Source organism: Rhamphochromis sp. 'chilingali' (assembly GCF_963969265.1).
Source record: "Rhamphochromis sp. 'chilingali' genome assembly, chromosome: 4".
NCBI classification, from domain to species: domain Eukaryota; kingdom Metazoa; phylum Chordata; class Actinopteri; order Cichliformes; family Cichlidae; genus Rhamphochromis; species Rhamphochromis sp. 'chilingali'.
Window position 1 is genome coordinate 13,523,219 of NC_137948.1, and position 13,319 is coordinate 13,536,537.

Sequence of the window (13,319 nt, forward strand, 5' to 3'; positions counted from 1 at the left end):
ATGCAGTCGTTTGTCTCTTCCTCAAATTCGAACCCTGACAATATATATATATATATATATTTATTTATTTATTTATTTATTTATTTATTTATTTAACTAAACTGCATACAGAATATGGGGAAAATAAAAATATAAAAAACAAAAAAAGTAGTGAGTATTGCAACGTGAAAGATAACTCTTCAGCTCTACTGCAGCGCTGTCATGGCAGAAAATGCACATGGCTGTTTTTGTGTGTGTGTGTGTATATGTCAGCCATGTGATCTAAGGTCTTCAGTGTCACTACACTGCCGTTTCTGTGATAGCAACCCATTCATCATCTGAGCATCTGGTGCCCTTGCAATAACACACACACACACATACACACATGTAATCACACGCATGCAAGCACAGGGAAAAACAGCCACACAAACTACTTCCTAAATTTCTTCTCTTTGCCGCTTTGTGCCATTTATCCCCTATGCTCTCTTTGTTGATCTTTTTTTTTTTTGGTATTTCTTGCTTTTCTCTCCGTTACTTTTCTTTCCTTCGTTTTTAATGTCCTCCTGTGACTTTTTTTTCCTCCATCCTCCTCAATCCATCCAAAATATCCCTTCCAGCTTTCCTGTTCATCTTACCTGCCTGCTTTTCTCCATTTTTTCATCAATAATCTTCTGACAGAGCACAACATGCATTACCACATAAATAAATTCAGTTGAAAAAGTTGACAACACATGCTCTTGGCAGGTGGATATCTGAAAAAGGAAATGAAAAATGATCATTTCAGAATAATAAAACCAAGAGTTATTAATATATTTAAGGTAAAATAATTAAATAAATAAATAAAAATACCCTGCAGATTTTTTTTGAAAACCTATTATATCCTACCAGTTTCTAATAGTGTTTTTTAAATGATTAGCTCTGTCTGTTTTTGGAAGAACTTGTGCATGTATTGTGCCTAAAGGACACATAATCCTAACAGGATAAACACTGAATGTCAAATAATGTATAAGACATAGAAGAAACAAGAAAGTTTGTCGCTGATCAATATGTAAGGAATTCACATAACTAACTGAAACCAGTGCTAATATAAGACAATACAAAAAAAAAATACACCTCTACTCTATACCTCTATGAGTTTATTCCTATGGCAATGAGTTAAGGAGTATTTTAACATTACTGTCTACTCAAACTCTTGTTATATATGTAATAATTAGTGGAGATTTTGAAGGACTTTATATTCAGGTGCCATCTAGCTAAATGTTTAATACTGTCACAATGTCCCCTGTTGCCAAAATATAGCACTAAATAAGTGTTTTTGCAGAATATTATCGTGTCAATATGAAGCTGACCATCAACCCTTTGGATGTAAAATGTCATAAATTAATTATTTGGGGTGATTTTTTTAAGCATTAGGATATGAATTTTTGAGTTATGGCCCAAATTTCCTTTGTGATGCTACGGGGATGCCTGCAAAACCACTTTTTTTCACACCCCTAAATATCAGCATGTGTCAAATTGATAAGTTTAACTTTTGGTAATTGAAAATGTATTTGACACACTGAAATGAAGGAGTCAAAATTCAAAATTTGCCACAAAAGAGCTGCTTGATCCAGACACTAAAAGTTCAAACTGTAATTATAACAAAGAAGTTATTTGGTGTGTGCCATTAATTAACCTATAGGTGAATTTGTCATTTTCCTAGCTGTGGGATCAGCTATCTAGAAACCAAGCGAAAAAAGAACATCTGCTTGTACACCACTTGATGATACTAATAGAGGATGGAGCAGCTTACATGTTTGTTACTGTTACTGTGTTTTTTTCTAACCCAGGTGTCAAAACAGTGTCAGTCACTGGTGATTTAGGAAGAAAATGCCACTCTTACATCCACAATACGTGAATGAACCTAATGAGATAACCGTATACATTGTTTCTCATTTGTATTTTTTTAGTGATAAAATGAGATTAACATTTGAAATGTGTTTGGCCCTGGGTGATTAGGTATGCAGCATCTTACAATTTTTAATATTACCAGTGGTTACATAAAGGTCACGAGATGCAAGGGTGGGGCAATTTCATGTTTACATAGTGATATGGTGATAACGATGGCATTCTTGTACCCTTGTTCTAATTAGTTAGAGAAAAAAGAGAATTGAACAAAAACCTGGCTACTTTGTTACATGTATGATGTGTAAGTAAACAATTTCATGAGTCCTTTTTGAGATGAACGAAATTGTCCAGTCATTGTCCAGTCTTCCTTTATCCATCCAGGAATATGTTTAAAAATGTACACTGTGGCAATTCAAAAGCAATGAATCTGAAACTATGAACTAAATACACAAACCGAGTCTAACTGTGTTTCATATGAAGATCTTTAAGTTTCAAGTCATTTTAATGAAAACAAATATGGTGCTGTTCATGTGAATTCAAGACCTAGAAGCATTTCAAGCATTTTCACATGCTTGTGTGAGTCGTTTAAAGTACGTATATAATGGAAACAATTAGGTATGTATGAAAACATGAAAAAATTAAAAGCTAGCGAGAGCTAGTAATCATGCATAAGAGCATAAAGTCACACACATTTACACAACATTGGTTTATTGCTAAGAGGCTACCAGTAAAATAGACGGGCACAAGAGAAGAACATTTACATCCAATTTTCAAACACACACATGAAATGTATACAAAACAAAAGCCACACACAGAAATAAAAACAGCACCAGGCTGTTGTGGAAAATAGCACAAAAATCAAAAACTGGAAGACAGCAAAGATATAGGTTGACCACATTGTTAAGCTTTACTGGATCTAATTATATGAAAAAACCGAAGTGACAAAACCTTCTGAAGGGTTCAAGCAAGTATACATTTTTTGACTGACAACTAAGCCGGCAGAGTCATGGAGATACAACATAAAGACACTCGCTCTATTAGTTGGTGCTTTACAAGACAAGGAATAGACCATGTAATGTCAGCAAGACTATTTTAAACACCCCACCACTTTACATTTAAACTGGCCCATCTTGACACTTCCAGGCAAGTTAAGCTCTTCACTGCTGCAGTCTATCTGACAAAGCTAACGGGCAAAATTGCATTAAGTCAGTACACTTTCCCCTGGTGGACATTTCCGTGTCTGCCCATTAAACATGACGAGACAGAATATGTGTCCATGCCTTATGCTTTCAGCAAAAAAATGTGTGTAGCAGCTAACACTCTGTGGCTTTTTATGTCTGTGTGTAGTTTGCTGTTAGTTAGGACTTTTTTCTAAAAGGCATTTTTATATGAGTCATGAGTATTTTCACCAATGAATATGAAAGCAGTGTGATGAACATTACTGTCAGTTCACTTACACACAAGAAGAAGGCAACCGTATCCCTTCATTTATTAGCAAAATTAATATTGAATGTCGGACAGTGGCTATGACCCTTTGTTACATCTGTTACAATTACTAATTTATGTAATGATTAGGTATGTTCATCAAACATGTTGGCTCAGCAGCATGCTGCCACATGGCTATAATCATCCAAGTTATTGGCCTAATTAGCATTGGTGAGATGACTGTAATGAAAATCATTCTCTCTGCCAGTTCTGGAGATCACTGAAGTACCAAACTAATTCTGAGGAGTGTCTGAGCATGTGAGGACCTACGAAACATTTGCTTTCTTGTAGGAATATCCACATCCGTCACTGTCATCAGAGCACTGATTTATATTTTTCATGCCTGGGAAAACAGGTCTTCATCCCAATATTTATAAATATGCTCCTATTAAATAGGTATTGCTATAACAAACTATACCCAGTTTTCTCTAAATTTGAGCAAATTTAGCAGTGCATTAGAATTACACCACTAAATTACAAACAACAAATATGAACAATGAAATACTAAGTTGTTTTGCTGCTGCGATAAATAAGCTCTACTTTGAAATGCTTGGCTAAACAGAAACACCTTCATATAATTATGTAATACAAAGTATAAAGAATTAAAAACCAGTCCTACTATTAGTGAGGCTAAATGTGGAAATACATTTTGAGGAAATATTGCTGTTCGGCAAGCAAAATAGCGTCCTGTTATTTTGTTCATACTGATCTCTTTATTTGTCAGACACAACTAATCGAAGCAGGGATGGAAAAAATGTAGTACTCATATATGTTTTTTATATATGTTTGTTTTTATTTAAGCAACAATGCTGAAAGAATAAAATTTGACTAAAATTATGAACACACAAATATTTTAGCTTTAATTTCCTAATGGAATAGACAGTGCATTAACTCCATTTTTGTTTGTCTTTTTTCATTTCTTGCATATATTGGAAGCATGAAGGAGATATGTGTAAACTGCAAGGGAGAGGAAAAAACAGCATATGAAAGAAGAGGGCATAAAAAAGCTGGCAGAAAGGAGATGACAACAGGGCTAGATGAGGACAGAGATATAGCGCACATGGCACAAACTCAAACACACCCACCCACACACACAAACACACACAGAGTACCCCAATGTTCCAGCTCATTTCAGTACATTCTGACAACAGAGAGGCTCCAGAAGCATGTGGTCTCACACTGGTTTCACATCCATGGGAAACAAAATCAAAAAGCCAATTCACTTGCAACACTGGCCAAATATAAACTTTCCTATGTGCGAAAGAACCAAACAATATAATATATATAATATATAATATAATACTTATAATTTAAGTAATGATCTTTTCAGGTTAGAGAAGCCATGCATGGTCCTTTAGCTCTAATTTCCTTGCAATGTTCATTATAACTGAAAGTAGTTCCTTTACTTCACCTGTATTGCTTCTTATCCTGCAAAAAAGAAAAAAGAAGTAAAAACGTATTTCTTGCCTTTCTTTTACATCAGCACTTTTTATTATTAATACGATCTTGTTTATATGGCCTTTGATTTTTTTTTAGTTTAACAGGATTGTATGTTGAGTGAGAAGATGATGTGTAGCAAAAGCTGCTGATTTTGACGTTATGGATCAGTTTACAGAGGTTTTACTGTGTATGAAAGAGGTGTGTAACCTCACTGAGAGCACAAATACAACCATCAGTAGGAATCAAATGGATGAGTTAACACTTCTTTTCAGGGCTGTTTGTTCTTTGAAACATAGCAGAAACGTGAAACTGGCTTACACTCCTTGCGAAAGACATGATAGTGACATGATAATTAAAGACCGATGAATGTGTATAAAGAAGCATTTTTCAGTTTTGAAAACTATAACTGTATCATCTAAAATATATTAAAAAAAACATGTTTTGGTGAAAATAAATATTTTTGAGGTACTAATATATAACTGCTTAAAGTACTGTTCAAAACTCTTGAGCCACCCCTTACTTCTACATGATTTGATTTCAGTGATCCAGACTTTATGATATTTTTAATTGGTTTTGAAGAATCATGCGCCAACCTTTGTAGAGGTCCAGTCTTACCTCAGTACCTGAGCATTTTTAAAGAAACTAATTCAATTTTTTAAATTTTTGTTAAGGTTTGTTAAGCCTATTAACACTGACCTATAAATCATTCAAGTATAAAAAGTTATCTAAACATAACAAGCTACTTTTCAAAGAACAAATTTTAAATTGTATCTTTAGGCACTTTGTTACTAGCAGCCACTGAAACGCATAACTCTTTCACATTTCTTTAATTGAATCTACAAAAAAATGCCAAAGATAACACAGTTTGACAGGCATAAAATTGTACTTTTACCACATTAATGTAATTCCTAAAGAGCTATTAGCTGAAATCTTGGCATATCTCAGCTTGGTGCGCAGTCTGTACATAAAAAACCTAAGGCAACTGGAAAAGCAGAACAAAAGAAGGAATGGCCGGTCTGAAAACTATTTGCAGCAGATAAAGAGTATCTGAAATTCATGCCTTTAAGGAAGGGGGAAAAACTCAGCAAAAATCTGACACTGAACCTGAGAGATGCATCTATTGTTCACTGGAGCCTCATCAGAAATGGTGTCAGTGGAAGAGTGGCTGTCAAGAAGACATTCTTAAGGGAGAGACGCAAGGAGAACATGCTGAGGTTTGCCAAATTAGGCCAAAAATGAGTGGCAATCAGTGGCGGCATGTCTTATGGAGAATAAATCCAAATTTGAAATTCTCATTAAAGAACACAGAAGTGGTCAGTAGAGAGGTGCAACAGTGAGTGACTACAGTGAACTGTAAAACACAGCAGAGGTTCTGTCATGGTTTGGGGATGCATTTTACCCAGTGGCATTAGGGACCCTATCAAAACAGATGGAATAATGATGAACGCAGCAAATAACCATCCAATTTAATCCACTGTGCAATTCCATCTCTAAAGCATTCCATTGGTATCACTTTCACTTTTCAGCATGACAAAGATCCTAAACACTGGCAATGCAGAAAAGAAGATAAAATAACACATAGTGGAAGAGCCCAGATCTCAACATTATTGAAGCAGTGTAGGACTGTGTTGAAAGAGACAAGAAGCCTGGAGAACTATTCCTGAAGACTACTTAAAGAAATTACAAGAAAGCTTGCCCAAGATAGTTCAGACTGTCCTAAAGAATAAAGCTGGTCAAACTAAACACTGACTTTCAATCTCTTTACTGTTTCACTTTGCCGTACATAATATGTTTCCATTACCATTTGCATATGTTTTTTTTAAAGCGCTACATCTATGACGTACACAATTCCCTAATTCTATGTTTCTCTTTCTCTTTGTTTCCTCTTTGTTTTGTCCTTAAAAAAAAGTTTGTCCCTCAATGTATCAAAAAGAACATAATATTGGTAGGAAAGAAGAGCATGTATATGTGCATCCTACCATAGAAGTTGGGAAATTACAGTTAAAACAGTCAAACAAATAAACAAATTATCATGAAATTATCAATCCAAAGAGTCTCAATTTCCCTATTGCTTGGTTCAGAGTGATAACATAGAATGTGACAAGTATCTGTCACCAAATGGATGTTTGATTTTTAATTAATTCGCCTCCTCTCTGTTTTTAGTCCCCCCCCCCCCTCCCTGTCTTTCCATCCTGCATTAAAAAATAGCAAAAGCTTGGCAGATAGGAGATAAGGTAGGGCTGCAGGGCTTGCAGCTGGTACCCTGGATGAGGGCCTGGCGCAAGACAAAAAAAAAGAGCAGATAGAGAGAGAAAGGACATTGAGAAAGAATGGAAATTGGAGATGGACAGATGGAGGGAAAAATGAAATAGTGGCTAAAGGGAGAGAGAGATAATGATGATGAGACTTCAGCTGGGCAGCATAGAGCTACTGGCTGGATAGAAGTGAAACTGATTGGGTTGAGAGAGTTATGGAGGGTGAAAAGAGGAAGAGAAAGCGAGACAGAGAGGTTGGGCAGCAGATGGGTACACCCTAATACTCTCAGCTGACCACTTGGTTTTCATTAAAGAGATTTTTGGGCACAAAAAAGAGGCACAGAGATGGACAAAATAAAGAAGCAAGAAGTGAGAATTGTGGCTGTACTTTTGTTATTTCCTTGGTACATTTTGATTTTGTTGGAAATATTACGAAAAGCTTGTCTCCACCCATCTGTCTACATTCCTGGTCTGCCTCACTCACTATTCCTGAGTGCTAAGGGCTTATTAATCAGCTACTTACTATTCAAACAATGCAGTAACACTTTGAAGGATCTTTCCAGGTTAACACCTGTGTCCTCATCATGGCTTAGACCTAAATCAACTAATTAGTTTATCAGTAGTTGCTCATTACACCTCCAGCAGACAAATAGTTGCAGAATCAAATCATAATTTCAAACAAACATCTAACTTTCACTTTCGGACATTCCACCCCATCCAAACCCATACACCTCTTCCTCAAACCCACCACCAAAAGCTGTAAGAGCCACACACTGTCATATTGGCTGTATGTGTTTGGCTGTCATCCTGGACGTCTGTCTTTCTGTGGTCAAAATGTGCCAGACTGGACTGGATTCACCCAATTCCAGGGTCAGCAACATACAATACATCACAGACCTCTCGCTATCTCTCTCTCTGTGCTTCTTCAGGCTGTACTCTCCCCTTCATCTATCTTGTACAGCGGCTGTCTCCTCCTTTCACTATCTCTGACTACAAATGCAGCCCAGCTCAGGGGGAACTTCGTGCTCTACATCGCCTCCTTTCCTCTCTGCCTCCATGACTCACTTTTCTTACGCCTTAGCCTCTGCTCTTAATTTTTCTTGTTTTGCACCATCATCTCTTTCGGTTTACCATGTGTTTCTTGCCCTCTTGTTCTTTTCCTCACTCAACCTGTATTGGCTTCCCTCCCACCTTCTCTTGCTTTACTCCATCTTTCTCTCACCTTCTCCTTCTGTTTTCTGTCTACTTGCCAGCAGAGCCCCGGGGTTAAAACATGCTGTCATCCACTGGATTGGTAGTTGTGTGCAAGTGTGAGTGTGTGCCTGTGCATATGCATGTTTTTTGCATGCATTTGTGTTTTGGATAAAATTAGTGCGTTATTACAGAGTCAACATCTCTAGTGTCCTGTATGCTACTTCTGCATCCATTTTATATAAAGCTTCATAAACCGTGTAAGAGGTACCAGTATATGTGTGTGTGTGTGTGTGTGTGTGTGTGTGTGTGTGTGTGTGTGTGTGTGTGTGTGTGTGTGTTTACCAGTCTAAAATTTTGTGTGTTGTTTCTCTATGCACAATATCATGTAAACATACTTCAAAGGTGTCATTTGGGGTGTTCGTTTAATCTTTTAATATATGGTATATAAGTGTTGTAATCATTAGGTGACATGACACGCAGTCCTGCCAATAGCATTTCAGTATTTAATAGTTGGAGGAAGTAGGATGCCAAGAAATTTGGTTATGCCCTAATAGAAGCAAAGGAAGTGACTTTTAACATGTTTTGTTAGCTTCATTGTTAGAACTTTTAAAAGCGTGATTGCCACTTAAACAGCACATGCTAGCTCACTGACTTGCTCTTAATAACGTCACTGTATGTTAGGCAGGTGCTTTCCGTTGCTTCCTTATTTCCAAGAGGTCACCACAGTGGATGGATTCATATTTTTATTTGGCAAAGATTTTATGTTGGTTGCCCTCCCTGCCTCCCATTTATTCTAGTCTGTCATCACCCTCAGGCGGTAACAATGTATAAATAACTACAACGACCAGTGTCACAGTGTTCGTAACTATTCAGAGAAGGATAAAAAAAACTCCAAAATGCTAATTTATTAGTGTTCTTGGAATCATCAGTCCATCAAGTTTGACTGATGTGACAACCAAAGGAGCATTTTATAGGTTAATTTCACACATAGCCATCTAATAGCACCCTCATTTTTTTGACTCACTACAACAAAGGTTAAAGAACCCTCTTTTTTAGTGAAAAGGGATTTTTTTTTAAGTTTTAAATGACAACATTAAACTCGGTCTTGACACATAAACATAAGTTTAATCACAATCTGTACCCAGGTAGACACACATTTTCCATCAGCACACATCCTAAAATGCTTCAGGCGCACACTCAGTCACACACACAAACGCACAGATGCCCCCCCAACACACACACACACACACACACACACACACACACACACACACACACACACCATGATTAAAGACCAAGGCCATCTGGCGCTGTAAAACAGAGCGAAGGGAAAGCACCCTCATGGATGCTGATGCAAGCCTTGAGACATGTCCTTTGTATCCTCTCCTTCCTTCCTTAGTTCTTTGCTTCCTCTTTTTCTCCCTGTATCTTCCTTCCTTTGCTCATCCTTCCCTGATTAAACACCATCTTTAAAACAAATTATTCATATTTTCTCATGTTTTGGAACGGATGTCAGAGATAACCTATGTACCCACCAGGTATCACTTTTCAGCCAGCAGCACTAAACAGATGCTCAGCGAGATTGCTGGTACTAGCTTCTGCTGTTGCTATGAGACTAATGAAAATGTGTGAAGCACTCAGCCTTTCACTAAAAGTTAGAATATTATTCATACTAAAACACTAACACTGTTGAGATTTTGCATTTAAAACAACAGAAAGATGAAGATGAAAACCCAAAGTTCCCACGAGGAAGCAGTTCAACGGGTATGTGGAAATCAGATGTTTTAAATGAGCTACTCAAGCTTTCAATTTACGGGATGATTTATGCTCCTACCTTCACATATGGCCACGAGCTGTGGCTAGTGACTGAAAGAGAAAGATAACGGAGACAGGATGGGCAAATCGGTCTTTGAGGAGTGTGTCAAAGCCGTTGGTGTTCTGCATCAAAAGGAGCAATCCTGTTGTTCAGGCATTTGACTGGGATGCCACCTGGATACCTCCTACATGATAAGTTTTGGGAGGATGCTTTTGGGACAAGACATGCTGCTAAGATCATGTCTCTGGGAAGGCTTAGGAGGACTTCGGCCTGTGCTGGAAAAAGTGGAAGCAGTGAAATGCAGTTACTGCTGCTTCTGTGACATAGACCTGGATGAACAGCAGAAAATGGACTGATGCATGCACCAAGCTCAGGTGACAAGACAAAGCCCATTTTAAATAATTTATTTTTTAGTGTTTAAGGTTCAGCATCATACTCTATAAATCACGTTTGTGGTGACGGTTCTGTGAGGGATACGTATCTCTGAAAAAAACAAAAAAACACAGTTATTCATGCACTTAGAAACAGGTCTACAACTTGATTTTTTAAGCATATTAAAAGCAAATATTAATAACAAAGAATTCAGCTGGATTAAAATGGTTGATCCATGTGTGACATGGTTAACTGTCAATTTTCACAGGGGAATTAAAATATGAATAGAAATGTTGGCAAACCAGCTGATTAAACTTATTACATGCTAATCTGAAAGTGCTGCTTAGCCTGCACCTGGTCAACCTGCCTATTTTATTAGACTGGACGTGTTCAGAGTTACTTTTCCCTCCCATCATGGTCAGAGCTTTCCTTGTTAATGTCCTAGAGTAGGTATTAACAACTCCACCTTGTTCCGGGCTTAAACCTTGGGGGTTCCTGGGTTTTCCTAAATGTCCGAACCAGTTTCCTCTAATCTGAGGGTGACAGTTTAGGTCTTTTTCCAGACCTTGGTAACACATCCAAATACATTGCACCGATGTAAAGTTGTTTGCAATAGTTTAGTGATGTCAGAGAGAAATTACCAGTTGTTCTCAATCATGATCACTAAGAAGAAGCTAATAGGCCTCGTCCTTGTCAAGTTAAAATACACTGTGGAAACTTCAGTGCCACTTACTAAAAAATTTAAGTGAATGTATGTATACTTCTGACCCTCTGCAGATTATCTGATTACAAACGTTTCCACCTAATTCACATTTTTTTTTGTTATGTTTTGCTTTTTTATTTTTAAATCTTCACAAAGTGCGGATTGCAATGAAAGCAGAGCCATCAACAGCTTCCCTCTCACACTGGTCTTCCTGTTAGTTTACAATGAAACATGAGAGGTTTATCCACAATGTGCAAACCACCAGAAAAAAGCTGCTAGCCTCTCAGGTTACTCAGCCCAAGGCATTGTTGATGGGAAATAGACACGCCCATGAAATGGAGAAAGCAACAGCTTCTTATGGGCACGAAACAAGCTGAGATTTCAGTGACAATTGTGAACTGCAACCAATAAAAGGAAGGAATATAAAGAATGGATGTAAACAGGAAAGGAGCTTTCTGACACCACTGTCTGAGATTAAAAGTTAAACAGAGAGACCACTTTGTTTTAATTTACGTTTAATTAAATTTATGTTTTATTATATATATATATATTTTATATCAAGAACAAAATATAGTCTTTCTGCATTTAAAGGAACTGCTTTAGTACAATAGCCACTTGTTTTTCTCCTGACCACTGTGCTCTCGGAAGAAAATTGTGTTCTATATGACCACACTGCTTTGCATTGTATACAGATGGTTCTCTCATACACATTTTAACCTCCTGTTGATAATCCCACTAGTGATACTTTTTCTTCCTAAAAAAAAAAAACCACACACTGCAGAACCTATGCGTCTCTAATTTAGGGTACATTGCATTTTAATATGCCAAGCTATATGCTAATCACGAGGAATGTGATAGTGAACATCTACTTAAATGCAAACATAGGACCCCCCATCTGTCCCTGAGGCAAAAGAGGAGGAGGTAATTTGCATGATTAATTACCTATACCTAACAAGCATTGGCAATGTTCGTGGCACCTCAAATAGCGTGCTGAAATTTGTGTCTATGTGTTTGCAAGCATTTTCCAGACTTTATAGTCTAGTCAGGCATGGATCAAAATGCAACTATGTAGTCATATTTTATTGTCTGTAAGAAAAAGAAACTGAAAAAGTTCGTTTTAATTCAGTTTCAACATTTTCAACAATGATCACTGCATGGAAGTTTTGACTCAGTTTGAATACCATGGCCAAAAACATCTGAATAATAAGGCATATCACATAACTCTTATAACTGCTGACTCTCATTTAAACTAAAATGCTCTATAACCATAGAATCTGTAAAATGATCATAGATGAAACAGTATCCAGTGTTGTAATCCACTTATAGGAGTGGAGCATTTTAAGAAATGTAGAAACTGCTCGAGGATCCCAAAAATAAAAAGGTCCTAAAAGTTACAAAAGTAATGATTAGTCCACTTATGTGTACAGTATTATGAACATCGGGTTTTCATGTTTGTGTGTTTTTTGGAAAATTACATAAAGATTTTTTTTTAATTCAACAGATTTATGTAATTATCTGACATTCTTTCATTACTGTCATTTTCTTCTTATTTAATCTGTCTGTTGAATGAACGATATCCGAATGATACTGCAATTTTCAACTGGCATGCCTAAATAAAGCATATCTATTACCCTAAAGCTGAAATGCATATTTATGAAGCTTAGGAACCTCCACTGCTTCAGTTAACATGTAATGGAATAACGTTGTGTAAATATATATTTTATTATTATAGAAAAGCCTAAACAATATCTTAAATGCTTGAAGTTGCTTAAGAGTGTGTCCACCATTAACTGCATCTAGCTCTGGTAGGGTTGCACCAATTAAAAAAGAAAGTACTGTACTTGAAGATGATATTCTTTAGCTTTGAATGCAAGTGTCAACACAAGAAGTGATTCACAGTAAAGTGCTTATTAGAAACCTTTAATTGGAGATTATGTATTGGAATTTCGGAGCAGGACCACGCCTCCAAAAATGCTCCTTCTGGTTATCATCTATATAGGTTCCCCCAGTTCTGCAAGCTGTTCATTCTCGTTTATGTGCCCCACCGTCGCTCCCTCCTTGTTCTCAATTCTTTAATTTCTTCACTCCTATGTAGTACACGGGAATCTGCCAGGCCCGTGAGCTGTCGTCAGTCCCCTTCGAGGCCTTCCCCAAACCGCAGCTCAATTCATGTCCAAGTGTTCACCTT

General features: G+C 37.0%; 1 protein-coding gene across 1 annotated transcript in view; it reads right to left on the minus strand.

The window, feature by feature from the left end:
• LOC308394739 (zeta-sarcoglycan-like) overlaps nt 1-13,319 on the minus strand; it is a 378,502-nt gene that overhangs the window by 203,664 nt on the left and 161,519 nt on the right. The window lies entirely within an intron of this gene.